The 19,339-nt window shown below is 41.7% G+C and overlaps 1 long non-coding RNA gene across 23 annotated transcripts in view; it reads right to left on the bottom strand.

Annotated features, from left to right (window-relative positions):
- The window catches only part of LOC140616082 (uncharacterized), a 63,961-nt gene that overhangs the window by 12,118 nt on the left and 32,504 nt on the right, over nt 1-19,339 (bottom strand). For 21 of the 23 annotated variants that reach the window (XR_012016606.1, XR_012016609.1, XR_012016592.1 and 18 more), the window contains 4 exons: nt 11,057-11,379; nt 9,011-10,155; nt 7,710-8,094; nt 7,017-7,185 (listed from right to left, as the gene is read on the bottom strand). This is a non-coding gene — a long non-coding RNA (uncharacterized lncRNA). The remainder of the gene's footprint in view (nt 1-7,016; nt 7,186-7,709; nt 8,095-9,010; nt 10,156-11,056; nt 11,380-19,339) is intronic. The other 2 variants (XR_012016608.1, XR_012016597.1) reach the window with 2 other exon arrangements.

Genomic DNA, 19,339 nt, shown 5'->3' with positions numbered 1-19,339 from the left:
TGCTCTGACTTTCCAGCTCTTAAAAGTTATTAATATTGAAATGAATGCATTGGATCGTCAGTGATCCAAGTGGATCGATTCAAGCATCTTCAGTGAGTGAGTGCCATCTTCACAAGGAAGCAAATTTTGAATGAAAATATTCTGCTTAGGGATCCCTGGGTGGCGCAGCGGTTTGGCACCTGCCTTTGGCCCAGGGCGCGATCCTGGAGACCCGGGATCGAATCCCACGTCGGGCTCCCGGTGCATGGAGCCTGCTTCTCCCTCTGCCTGTGTCTCTGCCTCTCTCTCTTTCTCTCTCTGTGACTATCATAAATAAATAAAAATTTAAAAAAAATCTTTAAAAAAAAAAAAGAAAATATTCTGCTTAAATTTGGATGCCAGTTTTAACTCCGTTCAAACATTCATAAATATATATTAATTGTCACTGCAATTGTATTTTCAAAAGGATTCTTCCTGCGCTCCACCCAAGCACCCACAGCTGTGACCATGTTCTTCTCACCCTTAACTCTTTGCACTTCATTCATTTATTTCAGGACATTCATAAACTGACAATATTAAGAAGAGCACAAGCCAAAGTTAGTGGACCTGGCATTTTAATACCTTTTGTCCAGTCTTGACAAACTAACCAAATTATGAATCCAAAGTTAAAGCAATCACTCTTGTGGGGGCAAATGAAGGGAAATGCGCCACCTGTTCGTTGCTGGTGAGCTGTCTGGGCTTTTATTAACTGCGCTGGAACTTGCTGCTTGCTACAAGAGGGATTTGTCATTAAATATTTGCTGTTTTATTTAATTACTATAATGGGGAAGCATCAGAAGGGAAGTGAGCTGGATTACCTAATTACCTGCACCATGCTAATTAGTCCCATCGGTAAAATCCCTTGCCCTCTGCAAAATTTAAAAACATCTCCTCTCCTCCCAAATGAAGACTTCTTTTCAGTTCTCAAGTCCTCACCTGCAGAAATCAAATCCACTTTGCAGTCTGTCTTCAGTTTGACCTCTAGGGGGCGATCCTTCCTAATTTTAAAAGGATCTTATTCCGCGGGAAAGAGTGAGACTCCAACCAAATCCCAGAATTGGAAAGGACCCTAATCATCTTCTGTGAAGACTTTGCAAGGAGAAAACTATCACTGCTTTCAAGTTACCTGAGACACACCTTGCCACCCTAGTCTTCAGTTTTCACGCCATGCCTCATGCGTGAAATTTTGAACCACCTTTAACTATGTTGGTGTAAGAAGTAATCCCCCAAAGCCTCTTCCAGCTTTATAAATCCCATCATCTTCCTTGTGTAATTCTGTTTCTTGGCACCAAGATACCAAAAGCTGTTTGCCACCTATTGAAATATTGACACATTGGGTGTTTTACCTTTAGCTGATTCTTCCTGGGTTTTGTTTTGGCTAGTATTTTTTTTTTTTAAAGATTTATTTATTTATTTTAGAGAAAGAGGGCACGTGAGCAGGGGGAGGGGCAGAGAAAGAGAGAGAAGCAGACTCCCTGCTGAGGGCGAGCCCAATCTGGGGCTCCATCTCATGACCTGAGCCAAGATCAAAGGGGTGGCTTAATCAGCTGAGACACCCAGGTGCCCCTCCCTTGACTAGTACTGTTTTTGTTTTTGTTTTTAAGTAGAAATGTGCCATCTAGTAAGTGGTAGAGATAGCCATATATTGTGGGTTCATACAATACTCAATACCTGTCCTTTATAAATTAAGGTTTCCAAAAAGTCAAATAATCATCCAAGGGTCATTGTATTTTTGGTAGTAGAGCCAGAATTTAATCTGACAGTTTTAAAATGTTCATCTGAGGTTTGCTTGCTAATCCACTCACATTCTATAATTCCGCCATTAGGCTCCCTGCAAAAACAAGAACTAACATTTATTAGGCGCTTTCTAGGTGCCAAGCACTGCCTTAGGCATTTACCTGAATTATATCATTTCATCCTTAGGACTCAAGTGTATCTTATTATCTACTTTACTAATGAGGAACCCAAGGCTCAGAGAAGGTAAGTAACTTATCCAGTGTCATTCAGCTTAAATAGAATTCAAACCATTCCTGTCTAACATAGTCTGTTTTCTTATCTATGGCCACCTAAAAAGCCTCTAAATCTGGAAACTATTAAGGACTCCATTCCTCCATGGACAGTAAAGAGAATTCAAAGACATCTCAGAAAAAAACAAGTTATCAATTTTCTCAAAAGTTCCCTGGCAAAACTGACTCCTGTGGCTTAGAAAAATTCTAAATCCTAATTTCAGACAACAACAAGTAACATTTATGTTCCAAATTCTGAAGCCAGACAACCTAGATTGAAATGTCAGTTTCTCATTATTAGCTAAATTATTTTTAACAAATTATTTAACTTCCCTGAGCCTCAGTTTCCTTATTTGGAAACTAGATAATAATATGTACTTCACAAGCGAGAGGTAAATCAGTAGTTCCTCATGAAGTGCTTTTAACAATATCTGGTAAATACTCAGTAAATGTAAACTCTGTATATTTTTGTCTAAGGCCAAAGGAAAGAGAAGCCTAACAATGGGAACTAGGAGAAAGGTTCATCAACCTGAAAAAATAAATAAATGAAAGGATGTGTACATCACTTAAGCGTAATTAATAAGACTTTTTAATGACCCCATGTAAACATGCCAGTTTGGTTTTGGTTTCTGTTTGGTTTGTCTGGGCGATAGGACTTCCAGGTTGCATAATGAGGTTGTTTCTAAAAGTCTACCTAGTTTAACAGGTCATGTGCACATTTCATTCCAAATGCCAGACCCCACCCCTGCCTCTGCGGTGAAACTGAGATGCTTTATTTCTTCAAGAATATTGCAGAAACCAAAGCTATCCTTGCAGAAGAAGAAAGAAATCAAACACACCAATCTCGATTCCAGTCTGTAGCAGACATTTCACAAAACTCAGCATTTCCTCTCAATGCCCCAGCCCTCCCTGGCCACCCTATGTTGCCCTCTGTCTTCAACAGCTCAGTCTGAACTTCAGGGTAGGGCCTCTCCTTTGGAAATGATAATTTGCATCTTTGATCCAGGGGTGCCACCTAGTAAACACTGTGCTTGACGTGGGTGATGAGTCCATGGCATGTTCGTTGTGTAAACGTCTCAGCCTCTATTTACCTGCCTTTGAGTCTCCTTTACATTGAAAGCATCTGTCAGTAGAGCAAGATGTCAAAGTGGATCGGGAGCCCCTGGGTGGCTCAGCGGTTTAGCGCCTGCCTTTGGCTTTAGCGCCTGCCTTTGGCCCAAGGCAAGATCCTGGAGTCCCAGGATCGAGTCCTGAGTCGGGCTTCCTGCATGGAGCTTGCTTCTCCCTCCTCCTATCTCACTCTCTCTCTCTCTCATGAATAAATAAATAAATCTTTAAAAAAAAAAAAAAAGTGGATCAACTCTATCACCTCCTGGGAGCAGTTGGTGGAGAAGACACAACCAGTACGTCCATTTGGAAGGATGAAGGACCCTAGATTTTGTTCTTCAGGCTGCACCTTCAGGCTGTTTGTATGGTTATTGCCCTGGATATCATCACATCTGTCTATGGGGAGCTTCCATGTACAGATTTAAATTCCTTTATAGTGAAAAGTTTCTTGTTACAAGAGAAGGCAGGTTGCTTCATATATATACGTACATAATCAGTTTGATTGATCTAGCTAAGAGTTCAGGAAGAAAGCAATGTGCTGTGATCACACATATGCATGCCTATAACCCAGTGCATGGCAGCCTTTAATTCAGGCTCCTAATTTCATGTCTAGAGTTACTTTCTTACATTAATACTCCTATGAACTGTTTTCGTTCGAACTATTGCAGATTTCTCAGCCTGGACACTATTGACATGTTGGGCTCTACAATTCTTTGGTGTGGGTGGACTATTCTGCGCACAGTAGGATGTTCTGAAGCATCCCTAGCCTCAATCCACTAGATACTAGCAAATGCCACCCTCACTTGTGACAACCAAAAATGTTTCCAGTGGGATGCCTGGGTGGCTCAGTCGATTGAGCTTCTGACTCTTGGTTTCGGCCCAGGTCATGATCTCATGGGTCATTATAGATCGAGCCCCGGGTCAGGCTCCATGCTTAGCAAGGAGTCTACTTGATGATTCTCTCTCTGTGTCCCTCCCCAGCCCTGCTGTCTCTTGCTCTCATTCTTGTGCGAGAAAAAAAAAAATGTCTCCAGCTATTGTTAAATGTTCTTTGGGGAGCAAAGTTGCCCCTGTTAGGAACCACTGGTGAACCAATATTGTCCTGTAACCTTTAAATGACATTAAGTGCTGGAGTCTCATTTTGTAAATGAGTAGTAATTATTAAGGTTTTATTTTTCCCCCCAATTATGTCCTTTGCTTTTCTCTGCCTGTGGATGGAAAAGCATTCCTTACATACCATAAAGCCTCAGGACACCTGGGTGGTTCAGTAGGTTGAGCGTCTGCCTTCAGCTCAGAGCATGGTCTCCGGGTCCCGGGATTGAGTCCCCCATCAGGCTTCCCATAGGAAGCCTGCTTCTCCTTCTGCCTGTGTCTCTGCCTCTCTCTCTCTTTCTTTCATAAATAAATAAAATCTTTAAAAAATATATCATAAACCCTTAAGTCAGCATTTTTGAATTATAAAAACAATAACCAACTGTGTGATCGTCCCAGTCCCTGAAACTAAGCTCCACACCATCTCTGCACCTGTTCTATAGCTCAGTTGAGAATGCTGGCATACGTGACCTAAGGCTAGCAGTCTTCCTGTTCATGCTTTCCCCAAAATGCCAGCATCACAGAAGGTCCACAGGAGCCTCAAGACAAAGGCAAGCAGTTGCCTAACTGTGGATGATGCCATATCCAAGCACAGCAGGTGCAGCTCGGGTCCAGGAAACAGTGGGAATTGAACAATACCACCTCTGTGTAACCTGACTGCCAAGGAAGTAAAAACAACCTGTATATTCAAAGCACAGACATCTGTGGCATTGAGACCAGCCCTACCTTAGGTTCTGGAGTATGCCCAGGTCACCTTGGGTCACGTGCTTCATCTCTTCAGCATCCTCTTCCATCACTCACCCAACCTGTCTCCTAGGCCCACGGGAGCTTCTGAGCATCGTTCACCTGGCTGACCCTGGCCTCTCATGCTTCCAACGTCCCCTCATAAATGTACCTTTCCTGGATCCCATTTGTAGCTGAGATCACAACTAATCTGCAGTAACCTGGATCAAAGTCTCTAAACTCGTGGCCCATGGGCCAAATCTACTCCCCCCCTCCCACCCCCCCACACACACACAAAACATGTATTCTTTTAGCCGGCAAGGCAGTTGGAAAATCTTCAGTTTCACTGCCAATATTTATAAGCCCAGAAATATTATCTAAGAAGTCCGGCTTTCCAGCTTCGCTTGAAGAATTTGCATGTGACACCACTGGCATGGAAGTAGTCGCTGTGGCCAAGCCGTGGCAACCTGTTTGGGCAGATCAGACTGCATGCTCTCTGGCTCCTCCCCGGCCCGCTCCCCTCATCTGTGTTACCTGCCTCACCCCTGTGGGCATCTGAGTAGGTAGGTGATCCTCTCATCTGAATCCCAGAGAGTCACATGCTAACACTGTAATTACTTTGGAAAACAGAATCAACAAGGCTAATGGAAGATGCAATAAAATTAGAAACAATAGCTAACTTTTTAATGCTCTTAATGCACTTTTCCTAGACATCATTTTTTCACCATCAAGTGCCTCTTATCAAGTGCTATTTTTAGGTCCCGTCATCAAATGCCAGTCACACTTGGAAGCACTTTTCATGCAATATTTCATCGACTTCTCACCATAACCATTTGAAATAAGCACCATCACTATCCTCTTCCTGGAGATAAGGAAACTGAGGCACAGAGAAGTGAAGAAACTTGTTCCAATGTCAGAATCCAGGTGGGAAAGAACTTGGGTGGCTGGACTCTAGATTCCAGGTCGAGCTTGCCTTGGCTCTTTGCTGCCTCTCACATGAAGTCAGTTCTGACAATCGCGCAGGAAGCAAGAAGCCAGGAAGGCATTTTCAATTCACCCAGCCAGGAGGCCACGCGTGAAGGGCGGGACCCATCCAGCAGGGTCCAAGCCAAGTCTGCTAAGCTTGCCCTGCCCTGAATGGGGGTCCCTGTTCTGCCCAGGGACACAGGAAGTCACAAAGTGGGAGCCAGGGAGGTGGGGGCATAGCTGCAGGATAACTGAGGCAAAAGATACCAAGTAACCCACCACCTGTACACAGAAAGGACACCACCTAAAGGATTCAGGAAGTGATCAACGTGTCTTTCTAGTTCTGCATGTACCAAATCTACAGCCCAGTCTCGTTCCTCATTGAAAATCCCATGTCCAGACCCAAATGAGCTCAGCTTATGCGAGACAAGAGGCTACTCCCTCCCGAAACACACTGGGGAGCAGTGGAGAGAGCCCTGGACGTCCCACAAAACAGACGAAAGCCTAGGAGTCATCCCTGATCCATCCCTTCTTTCACTGTCCATGCTCTGGACAAGTCAGTCTTACCAGCTCTTCTCCAAAACCTATCCCAACTCCCTCCTCTTTTCTCTGTCTCAACCACGAAAACCCTCGGCCTCTCTCACCAGGACTCCTGTAACAGACTCTTCACTCACTCCTCCGTGTGCACCCCTCTGAGCCACTTTGCAAACACCAGAATACATAGTCCTTATGAAGTATAAATCAGCTTACGCCATTGCAACATTCAAAACCCTTCCATCACATTTAGGATGAAGTCCCAACTTCCTGACTGGTCCTAGGAAGCCCAGTCTATTCGTCTTCATCTCCTGCACTCCACTTGCTCAATGCTGGGAATCCTGACCTTCTTTGCTCCTCAGGCACATCCCGTTCATTGCACTTATATACACTCTGCCCCCAACTCTTTTCCCACATTTTGCCATTGCTACTTCCTTCATGTTTCTCCCCATCCCCTTTGTGGCTATCTCTGTGTCTCTATACTGCCTCGTTGTTGTTATTCTTACTATTTTATTATTTTAATTTTTACTTCAAACCATCTGAAATTATCTAATAAATGTATTTGCCTACCTGTGTCTTCTTAGCGTCCCTTCACTAGAATGTAATCTCCATGAGAACATAGATTTTGTCTTGTTCAGGGTTGTGTCTTCAGAACCTAGAACCATGCCTGGCACGTGGTAGCTACTCAATACTTACTGGATGAAAGAATGAAGTTATAGGCTCATCATAATATTTCCAGCTTTGGAGAGAAAAAAACGGTAGGGTGGGGAGTAAGAAGACAAAGAGAAATTAGAAAGAGGCAGGGGAACACAGTTGTGTTTCTTTCTTTTTTAAAAAAAAAATTTTATTTATTCATGAGAAACACAGAGAGGAGAGAGAGAGAGGCAGAGACACAGGCAGAGGGAGAAGCAGGCTCCATGCAGGGAGCCCGACGTGGGACTCGATCCCGGGGTCCCAGGATCAAGCCCTGGGCCGAAGGCGGCACTAAACTGTTGAGCCACCTGGGCTGCCCCGCAGTCGAGTTTCTTAAGCACCTACAAGGACTAAGTACAGTGCCTCAAATGTAATAAATTTCCCCCCTGAATGGTAGCTGTGTTTGGTGGGACTTTATGCCCACTGATTTACCTGCACAATTGCACTTAATATTTTCATGGATCCTATGAGGTAGACATTAGTGTGGCCATTATATAGAGAAGAAAGCTGAGGCTGAGAGGTGTCAAGTAACATGGGCCAGTTAAACAGCTAAAAAGTGATGGAACTGACCTGAAACCAGAAATCTTTTCCATCCCATCACTTTGTGACTTTGACTGCTGTCTTTGAGGTTCATTGCCGTGACCTTGCATCCTTGTACTTTCTCCTTCAAAAAACTGGCTGAAAGAACCTGCCTCCTACATCTTAGGGATGTGGCCGAAGCAAGAAGATAAAACTCAAAACTTGTTTCAGCATCTTGAAAGAACACCCGTTGATGGCCAAGTGCCTCTTGATTATCTGGAATTCCAGCACAAATTGTGTCCACGTTGACAGAGTGAGATCAGCAACTGAGGTCAGCTTTGCCCACTTCTGCCCAGTCCATCCAACTTAGCCTCTGTCTGCTGGTCTTCAGTAAGACATATACTAGGATTCCAGTTTTCCCCATCAATTATGAAGTCTTACCTCGCAAGAAGAACATAATTTGGTGAGACAGAATGATCACAAACCTATTGACATACTAGCTTTTCTCGTTTGAAGAATCTTTATCAAGAATCAGTTTCCTAAAGAATCGATGCTCTATTTTTTTCCTAGCATGTTGTTAGGAGAGCAAACTGGCACAGCCGCTCAGCAAAACAGTTGGGTGGTTTCTCTAAAAAAAAAAAAACTAAACATATACTTAGCATATGACCCAGCAATTGCATTTATCCCAAAGAAATTAGGATATATGTGCACACAAACCTGTACAGGATTGTTCCTAGCAACTTTAATTGAAATGGCCAATAAACATGGTGCATTCATAGGTGGGATACTACTCAGTGAGTGATACAAAGTAATGAGCTATCGATACACCAACAGCTTGGCCCCAGCTCAAGGGCATTTTGATGAGTCCCAGAAGCCAATCTCAAAAGTTCACACTTATCTAAGTCTTCAAAATGGCAAAATGATAGAAACAGAAAACCGATTAATGGTTGCAGGGTTTATTATGGTGGGAGGAGGAACAGGTAGCCAGAGGAAAATCTCTGTGGTTTTGGAACAGTTCTGCCTCTGAACCCCAATGGTGATTTCACAAACCTACACATGAAAGGACATAAAAATATACACACACACTGTACTAGCTATGTACTATATGTACTATAATTGCATAAAATGTAACATGAAGGGAAAGCAGATGATCCCATACAAAGGAATTCTCTGTACTGTCTTTGCAACTTCCTATGAATCTATAATAATTTAAAAACAAATTTTAAGTGCATATTTAAGTCGCTCTGAATAGCTAACATGTCATATATATATAAGGATTTGTGATATATCTCTTAAAATGTTCTATCTTCGCAAATAACCTGAATGAAGTTTCCCTTAAATCACTGACTTACCATAACTGTTCTCATTTTTCAGAGCTTCTCATGCAAAGTTAGCTTCCATCTGTTAGGCAAGGGTTGTTGGTAGACCCTGGTTCCGGGAGTGCCCAGTACATAGTAGTTGCTCAACAAACGTTGGTTGAGTGGATGCATAAATATAATATAGATAGTAGGAATAGATGTGGAGGACTATTAGAAGGCAAATCAGTAGAGCAACCCACATGGAAAATATGGAAAGAAAATTAATAATTGAAACAACTTACAATTGAGCAAAGGGGCTGCTTCTTACACTTCATGCCATGGTGCTTTGTGCACATAAAGAAAACACTATTCTTCTCTTCCAAATTAAGCCATCTAATAGAAACTATTAAGATGAAACAGTTTTATGGGGCGCCTGGGTGGCACAGTTGGTTAAGCATGTGACTCTTGGTTTCAGCTATTGTGATCTCTGGGTCATGAGATCAAGCCCCACGTCAGGCTCCACATGCAGTGTGAAGTCTGCTTGAGATTCCCTCTCCCTCTCCCTCTGCTTCTCCCCTCCCCACCATGCTCACTCGCTCTCTCTTTTTCTCTAAAATTAATAAATATTTTTTTTAAAAAGATGAACCATGGCTTTAGAGAAGTTCTAGGAAACTCCTTGGAGTTCCAAGTCAATCCAAAGTCACAGTTCTTTCTAGATGGGTAAAGGATAACCAAGCTCTGAAGGTCGTTCCAATCCTGGTTTCAAGCTGGTTCTGGAATGAACCAGAATGTGATAATTGAAAATGGTAAAGATCATATTTATTCTTGGGTGATGGAAAGTCTCTGTTTTTCTTTGTGTTTTTGCTACTCAACCTGAATAAACTTAGCCTCTATGTCTATTTCCTTCTGGGGCTTAGTTTGGGGTGGCAAAGTCAATGCTTACAGGGGCCCAAGCAGGTAATGTAAATGCATGAAGTCAAATAGGAGGTGATGAGGATTATAGTGAACAAAAGAACCTGCCTCACCTAAAGTCATTCAACTCTAAATATTATAAAAAGAAAGAAAACCACACAGCTTGTGCCAGCTCAACAAATTTGCAACCTCTGGGCTCAGCTCAGAAGGGTGGCTCAATCGGTAAACAATCTTGCAGGTGTGCAGTCCCTGAGGTGGAGGCCAGGCTTGTTTGTTTTCTTTTGAATCTGGATGAAGAAGTAGCCATAATGAGGAAGTGCTCACTTTGTTACCATGGACCGCCCAGGGCTCCTCCCACAGACACCCACCTGTTGAATTGTTTACTTTTTAAGAGTTTGGCATGAGATTTCAAGGTATCCCCAATGCCCTGACAGAGGCTATAACCCTAAAAAACAGCAGTTGGGTGGACATATTAGGGACCAAAAGGTTGTTACAAAGCATGGGTGGAGAGCCTGTGCCCTGTCACTCCCAGTTCTCCAACTCTGGGAATTTGTAACATTTTATTGTTCTGGGTAAACTGCTAGGGAAGCAGAAGAAAATTCACATCAACAGAGAAGTTCCCAAAAGCTGGTGCCAGTTGTTCTCTGCTGAACTTCTGTTGAGCACTATAGCTGTAAGTCCCAGCAATCACAAAATCTGTTAGCAATACCTGCAAATTGCCAACCCATGAGTCCATCCCTCCTCATCTTCAAGCAAAATAATTCTAACTCTATTAATGCAGCCTAGAGGTCTGGAAGCTTCCATTGCGTGAAATTCAGAAGCTAATTTGATTCAGGACACAAACCGTTCATTAAAAGAAAATGTAACACTTAACGTCTGTTTACAGCTAAATGTCATTCAAATGGTTGACATCTGGTCTACTATAAAATCCTATGCAATTTGAGTCCTGGTTTATGATTGTGTCTTCCTCTGTCCCCTCCAAATGGAATGTTCCTACAAAAACCTTAGCTTTTAATTTCAGAAAACCAGGGATTATTTAGACTTTATTTTTTTAACTACCAGACAAAAATAGTACCTTCTAGGTACTAATTTGATTTACTTATTCAATGGCATCTATTGAACTGCTACTATTTACTAGCCACTATAATAGATGCCAGAAATAAAGAATGGGTAAAATATGGTACTCACCCTCAGCAAAATTCAACAGATAAAAATTGAGTTGGTGGACATTGGCAATTGTCTATCTAGCATGCCTTCCAAATAGAGCTTAGGCCTTCCAAACAGAGCTCCGGCTGGAGGGTAAATCCATTCCTCTTGTCAGTGATAAGGCAAATGAAAATTCTTGCCTATGAATCATGAGAATAGATATCCCCACGCTCTTCAGAATGAGCTTCTGGAAGCATTTTATTGTCATCCAATGGTGATGTTCTTCGTGGATCGTATGTCTGGCACTTCTGCATCCAGTTCACTACCGGCCCGATGGTGCCACTGACCCATGGGGAGATCCAGAGCTAAGAAAGGAAATGAAGCAAAAGTCAATGGATTAAGACCACAAAATATGTCATATGTCTTGGCTTCCAGTTAATGGGAGTCAATGAATTTCTTTGTCAGTAAGCCAATTTGAGCTGGATTTCCTTGTACTTTACTTGTAAACAAGATTGTTTGATAAGTTTTCTAATTTGTTATAGAGGACGAGAGAAAAAGAAAGAGAATCTTAAGCAGGCTCCATGCTCAGTGTGGAGCCTGATTCATGCTCAAGTTCACAACCCTGAGATCATGATCTGAGCCCAAATCAAGAATCAAACATGTAACCGACTCAGCCATGCAGGCGCCCCAGTTTGATAAGCTTCTACAAACAGCTCATCCCATTAGATGATCCATGGTTTGTACCATTTTTTCTCAATGGTGAGAGTGACACTTCATGGCATATTTAACTGTGCCTCTGCTTCTTAGTTAAGACACTTGGGGTTATTGGACACTTTATCCTTTTTCTTTGCCCTTATATTTGCAGCATCCCTTCCCTTATTTCCTGCTAATTTAACCTAAAGGAGAACATGAGAAATAGAATATAGGCATTGGAAAGTTTCTCAAAATATGCTTGTTTCTGTAGCTATATACTAAGTCATAAACATTTTTCCCAGTGAAAATGTATTTAAAATTAGAGCTCAGTTGCCTTCATCTGGCATGGCTTAAGGATAATTCAACTGAAACAAGGCCCTAAAGAGTGGATGCAGATAGAGTAGACAATCTCTCAAGAGTGGTTCCAGATGGTAACTACACTTACTGTGGGGAGCATTGTGTAATGCATAGAATAGTCAAATCACTCTGTTGTACACCTGAAACTAATATAATCTTGTATGTCAACTATACTTCAATAAAATAAAGAAAAGGAGAACGACTGGTTCCAGCCCCAGGAACCTATGCATCATGGCACTTTGTGCAGCAGGCGGAATAGAAATGTTAAGTGAAACCACTTTTTTCTATCCTCTGTTGAAAAGAGCCACAAGTGAGAAAAGCAGCATATTTGGGGGGCTCAACTGTAGAACAGGGGCCCATCACCTATATGGTTAATTCTAACTCTGTATATCTGCTCATCTTGAATTAGTTGTGGCTTTGGGTTCTTCACCTATCAGTATTTTTATCTCAAATGTAAAGGATACCATTCTGTGCTTAAATTATAATAGATTCAAAACTGGGAGAGACTGGTAACAGGGAGAATATTCCAGAACTGACTTTGAGAAAATTGTGTTTGATTGCTGGCCCATACGGGGATTAACTGGGGATTATAGTCAGATCCCATCCTACCCACCATCTGTAGCCTCGCTTGCCCTTCATTCTGAGCAGCCAAATAAGTTCCTGTACTAAAAAACAGAATAGAACCCCTGGGTGCTCACTGCCACATCCACCATCCGTTTGGAGTAGTGACTGCAGGTGATCATTTATTTAATGACCAAATCCTATCATTTAACATTAGGGAAGAAGAGCAGTATATAAAGGGGAACAACAAAATGTTAAAATTTTAAAAAAAAAAAAGAACCAACCTTTTTATATCAGAAGTGCTTAACTAAAATACATTAAGAATAAAATCTTGTAATGTTTATCATTTTCCTTTGAGAAGAAAATACATCACAGTAATTTCTAATGTATACAAAAATATTAAAATTGTCTCACTGTATAGTCTACATTGCTAAATAAAGCAAATGATGACAATTCTATTTTGAATATTTTTTTCTTTTTCTTTATTCTATTAAATCCAAGAAGAGATCACCATTTTCAAAGTACCATTGCTGGTTCCTCAAGCTCCTGGATGGGGCGCAGGGTCTGCTGAGTATTTTAAAGTGTGTTTTCAGGCAGCTCTGGTGGCTCAGCGGTTTAGTGCCGCTTTCAGCCAGGGCATGATCCTGGAGACTTGGGATCAAGTCCCACATCAGGCTCCTTGCATGGAGCCTGCTTCTCCCTCTGCCTATGTCTCTGCCTCTCTCTCTGTGTCTCTCATGGGTAAATAAATAAAATCTTTTAAAAAAATTAAAAAAATAAAAAAATAAAGTGTGCTTTCGAGGCTCTCCTGGCGCTCACAGATTAAATATACAGAAAAACATTAAACATTTCTCACCATGATAATAACACTTTATATGTCCATGTACCTTTGGGTTCTTTGTAACACTTCTTTACATGCAATTATTATATTTTATTTTTCATTTGTCTGTGAGGAAGATTTCATTATGCCACTACCAACAGATATTAAAAGTGAATATATAAAGAGCATGAAATTCACAATTAGTAAACTAAAAAGGGAAACTTCAACTTGAGGGACACCTTGGTGGCTCAGTCGGTTAAGTGTCTTTCTTTGGCTCAGGTCATGATGCCAGGGTTTTAAGATAGAGCCCCACATCAGGCTCCCTGCTCAGTGGGGAGCTGCTTCTCTCTCTCTCTCTTCCTCCACTACTCCCCCTGTTTATGCTCTCTCTGTCAAATAAATAAATAAATAAATAAATAAATAAATAAATAAATAAATAAAATCTTTAAAAAAAAAAAAAAACTTGAACTTGAATTTTCTGACTGCCAATTAGTGCCTTTAAAAATAATGTTCTGGGGCACCTGAGTGGCTCAGTGGTTGAGTGTCTGCCTTTGGCTCAAGGCATGATCCCGGGGTCCTGGGATCAAGTCCCACATCAGGCTCCCCACAGGGAGCCTGCTTCTCCCTCTGCCTATGTCTCTGCCTCTCTCTGTGTCTCTCATGAATAAACAAATAGTTTTTTAAAAATTAAAATAAAAATAATGTTCTCATAAGAACACTAGCCATTTTGAAGACTATCACGGGACAAAATGCCCTCTCCGAGGGATTCTTCCGAGATATATGAGAGTGACACAGACTGCTACTATGCTAGACTATGATGAAACTATTATTTCAATTTTAATATAATCATCACAAATAGTTTAAGGGCAACACCCACATGACTTCTCTGTGCCCCACATTGCTTAGCCTAGTGCTTTAAATGTAATACCATCTCAAATATCCCATGCCTTCTACCTACATAAACAGGACTCAATAGAGGGCACCTGCCAGGGCAACTTCTATCTTCCCCAGAGGCTCTTAAACACATCAGCCAGGTCAGAGGAAAGCATCTTGCTTTGATCACCTCTAACAGGGTCAAAAGAAAGCCCTGGATACCCGCCTTTGGCCAGCCCCTGACATTCAAAGCCTCAGCACCACTGCCTTGAATCCGCCAGGACAAATCTCATTATGTCCCATATACTTGTGCCTGTCAATCATCTTAATAAGGCCCAGACTTTCAGGTCATCTGGAATCTTCCTCACTGTACCCCCCAAGGCTTGGCTTGGCCCCTATCTGACCCCATCTTCCATTCCCCCTCAACTCTCTGAAACCTTCCCACACTGCCCTCTGTGAGGCACAGTTCATCCTTTGTACAATCCCAACATGCACAAGCCTCTCTGAATGGTCCCTCCTTTTTCTCACTAGAACTGTAACTCAGCTCTTCCCTGAGGACACTGTGTCCCCTGCAGCCTCTCGCCAATGGACTTTCCTTCTCTCATACTGTTTACATCACCTGGATGTCTGAAAGGCATCTCAGGCTGGCATACAAAACAACTCCTCTGTAGAACTCCTCTTCTCCAGAGTCCCCTGTTTCACTGATGGCAACTTCACCCTTCCGGTCCTTCGGGTCAAAAACCTTTCAGTCATCCTGATTCCCTTTTCTGTCATACCCTACATTCAATCTATAGGGAAATCCTGTTGGCTGTCCTCTCAAAATATATCCAGAATCCACCATCTTCTTGTCTAGGTTACTATAATAGCATCTTTAAAAGTGTCCCTGCTTCCACCTGAATATATTCCACCTTCCTAGAGTCTCTTCTCAACCCAGCAGCCAGAGCAATCCCCTAGGTCAGATCATGCCACCGCTCTGTAGGAAAGCCACTAAAGATTCCTTGTTTGGACTGTAGTAGTACAAACCAAAGTCCTGACAACAATCCATCAGGCCCTACGGGACAACAATCCATCAGGCCCTGCCCCTTAGCCCATCAGTTTCTCCTCCTCTCCTAGAGCTACTCTGTTCTACACACTTCATGCCGCTGTGTTGCCAGGAGGAGCAAGCAGGCACTGTGTGTCTTGTGCCCTTGAGCTATTTCTTCTGCTTGAAATGCTCTTCCTCCAGATACCTTCCCCCATCCCCACACCAACACCCTTGATCCCCATTCCTTGCTTTATACTTTCTCCTATCTCTCATCCCTTCTAACATCTATAGAATTTTCTTATGGATCATGTTTCTGTCCCTTATCCTCCATGAGAATGTCATGGCAGATGCTGGGATCTTGCTTCTTTTGTTCACTGAGATGTGCCCACTGCCTGCCTAGAGCATAGGACTGATTCCTGGTCATCTCTCACAAACCTGCTCCACCACAGAACCACCACCACCACCCCCATTCTCAATTGATGGCAACTCCATCCTCATGTGGCCCAGGTCAGAAACATTGTCTTGAAACATCCTTGACTGTTTTATCTGTTATACCCACATCCAATCAGTCTCGGAGGACTTTAGACTCCACCTTCAAAATGATTGCTCAAGAGTTTCATGTTGAAAGAAGACCTATCGACCCTTACAAAATGAGCTAATAATATGATCCAGTCCCACTAAAAGACCATGAGCTAATCCCAATATCTAAACTTTTTACATATCCCACACACTTTTACCCTACCAATTACCTGCATGGAGATGGGTAGTCATTCTAAATGTTAATTTTGATTCTACTTCTATCTGGCTTAACTTCTACTTTGTATCCACTTCACTAACTGCCTAAATGTTGGTAATGTGTGCAGGATGTGTTATAAATCTTATAGGTCCAGCTCAGTCCTTCTAGCTCTGACTGTAATGCAGATAGTGATTTCACACACCGCACTCAAAGTCAGAACTCAGATTTCTTAAGAGTCTATTAAAAAGTCAATCCAATTCGACAAACCTTTATTGCATGGCTGTGCTAGGAATTCTACTGGATGTGGAAGAGAACAAAATTCACAACTCTCAAGACACACATTGTCTGATATAGAACAGAGTCATTTAAACCAATAAGGTCAATAGAGTGCGATAAACCGAATACAAGTTTCGATGCAAGGTAAGAGAAATTAACCCCCAGCAAGCCAGAGAAAGACAAGAGCAAGTCAAAGTTCAGAAGGAATACTGGGGAGCGGGAGATGGAAACAACCCAAGCAAGAAAAATTGAACAGAATTTTTTGTTGTTAAGCTCCTGTTCTTTATCATTAGTGATGCTGCTTTTGGCCCTAAGAGGGCAGATTGGGAAGCAGAACTGAATTCATAGACCAGAATATGTGCATTGGGTAAAAAATTGGAATTAAACTGTTTGTAAAGTCCCTTGCAAAACTTCAATATTTGATGACCCAAATGATCAAAAAGGACAGCATTAATCTAGTCAAGTTTTGACTCATAGAATGCTTTTGGCAAGGTTTGCATGAATAATACTATCTCATGGGTCTGATGCCAAATCTGAAATATTAATAGACTGTGTTAAGATTTAAATCGAGTCATAAACATGTCTCCAAGAGAAGATGCATGACAATTAGGAGAAAAAATAATCTGGAGCTGTTTCTTTCCGCGAACCATTAGAACTGCGAACAGCTACAATCTGTCTTTGAAATTTTCCTTGAAAGTAAAATCACGAAATAACAAAGGACAAAACTGCAAAACTGCTTGTACCTATACAGCAGCCTGAGTATAATTTTGTTTTAATTCTGTTTTAAGAAATTTTGACCACTTGTTAGGGAAACATTTTCTTCTGGAATCTGTAAATTAGTCTTGGCATTGCTTTTCCAACAGGCAGGGGTAAACACATTCCCATCTTCATCAGACTAAAAACAGACAACAAATTTCATCTTTCTTTGGAATAGTGTGCTTCTTTTGACATTCTTTCAGTGATTCTTAAAAATAGAACTAGATTTGGGACGCCTGGGTGGCTCAGCAGTTGAGCATGTGCCTTCGGCTCAGGGTGTGATCCTGGAGTCACGGAATCAAATCCCACATGGGGCTCCCTGTGAGGAGCCTGCCTCTCACTCTGCCTATGTCTCTTCCTCTCTCTCTGTCTCTCATGAATAAATAAATAAAATCTTTTTAAAAAATTAGAACTGGATTTGAATGCTGACTCCAGCTTGTATAAGGCAGTTTTATCTAGGATCCTTTGTCTTCCCTATGACATTGAAATAGCAAGACCTGCCTTATCTCATAAAGCATTTATGAGGTCCACATCAGATCTGAAAACACAGCAGAGGTATAAAACATCACATACAAATGAAACCTTGTGCATGAATATTCATAGTAGAGCTATTCATAAAAGCCAAAAAGTGAAAATAACTAATTCAAAGATCCAATGACTGATGAATGGATAAACAAAAATAGCATAGGTATATGATGGAATATTATTTGGTCATATAAAGGAAGGAAATACTGAAGCATGTTACAACATAGATGAATCTTCAAAACATTATACTAAATGATAGAAGTCAAACATAAGGGGCCCCTGGGTGGCTCAGTGGTTGAGCATCTATCTGCCTGTGGCTCGGGTCATGATCCCAGGGTCCTGGAATCAAGTCCCACATAGAGCTCCCAGCAGGGAGCCTGCTTCTCCCTTTGCCTATGTCTCTCTCTCACTCTCTGTGTGTGTCTCTCATGAATAAATAAACAAAATCTTAAAAAAAAAAGAAGTCAGACACAAAAAGCTACATGATATGACTCCACTTAAATGAAATGTCCAGAGTAAGTGTATCCACAAAGAAAGTAGATTAGTGTTTGCAAAGTGGGAGGAGGGGAGGTAGGGATGACTATGGAGTCACTGCTAATGGGGACTGATGAAAATGTTTTGAAATTAAGATCATGGCGATGGCTACATGATTCTATGAATTTACCAGAAACCATTGAATTTGTACACTTTCAAGGGGTCAATTTATGGTACATGAACTATATTTTAATTTTATAAATTATATAATAAAACTACAGTATACAAATATTTCATTATTTAGGAGTCCCTTTATTTCCAAATTAGGGATGCTTCCTATCCTGTAGCTCCTATTTCCCCCTCCCTCAAAATCTCTCTCTAAAGTACCAAAGCTACCCTACTAGGCTTCTGAACAATAACTAGTAAGCAATTGGTAATTTAAAAAAAGCAGCTGGGCAGCCCGGGTGGCTCAGCGGTTTAGTGCCGCTTTCAGCCCAGGGATTGAGTCCCACGTCAGGCTCCCTGCATGGAGCCTGCTTCTCCCTCTGCCTATGTCTGTGCCTCTCTCTTTCTGTGTCTCTCATGAATAAATAAATAAAATCTTTTTTAAAAAAGAAAGGAAGAAGAAAGAAAGAAAGAAAGAAAGAAAGAAAGAAAGAAAGAAAGAAAGAAAGAAAGAGAAAGAAAGCAAGCAGCTGTGGAGGGGCACCTGGCTGACTCAGAACAGCACACAACTCTGGATCTAGGGTCATGGATTTGAGCCCCATGTTGGGTGTAGAGATTACTAGAAATAAATAAATAAACTTTAAACGTATTTTTAAAATAAATAAATAACTTTAAAAAGCAGGTGTGGGGCAGCTCAGGTGGCTCAGCAGTTTAGCGCGGCCTTCAGCCCAGGGCTTAACCCTGGGGACCCAGGATCGAGTCCCACGTCAGGCTCCCTGCATGGAGCCTGCTTCTCCTTCTGCCCGTGTCTCTGCCTGTCTCTCTCTCTCTGTCTCTCATGAATAAATAAATAAATAAAATCTTTTTAAAAAAAGAATAAAAAGCAGGTGTGGAGAAAGAGTTGGTATTTATAAGCATGATCGCATAACAAGAACTCCTTTTTCCTCGTAAGTTGAACATCATGAAGAAAAGAGTTAGAATCTTCTTTTACTTATACAGTGCCCTCTGGGGATACATGTGTTGTGACATCATTTTTTTACTCCATCACTTAGGGCTTCTTTTGCG

The sequence above is a fragment of the Canis lupus genome, chromosome 24 (genome assembly GCF_048164855.1).
Source record: "Canis lupus baileyi chromosome 24, mCanLup2.hap1, whole genome shotgun sequence".
NCBI lineage: Eukaryota > Metazoa > Chordata > Mammalia > Carnivora > Canidae > Canis > Canis lupus.
Note: the sequence above shows the minus strand (reverse complement) of the source record. Positions and strands in the feature narration are given on the sequence as shown.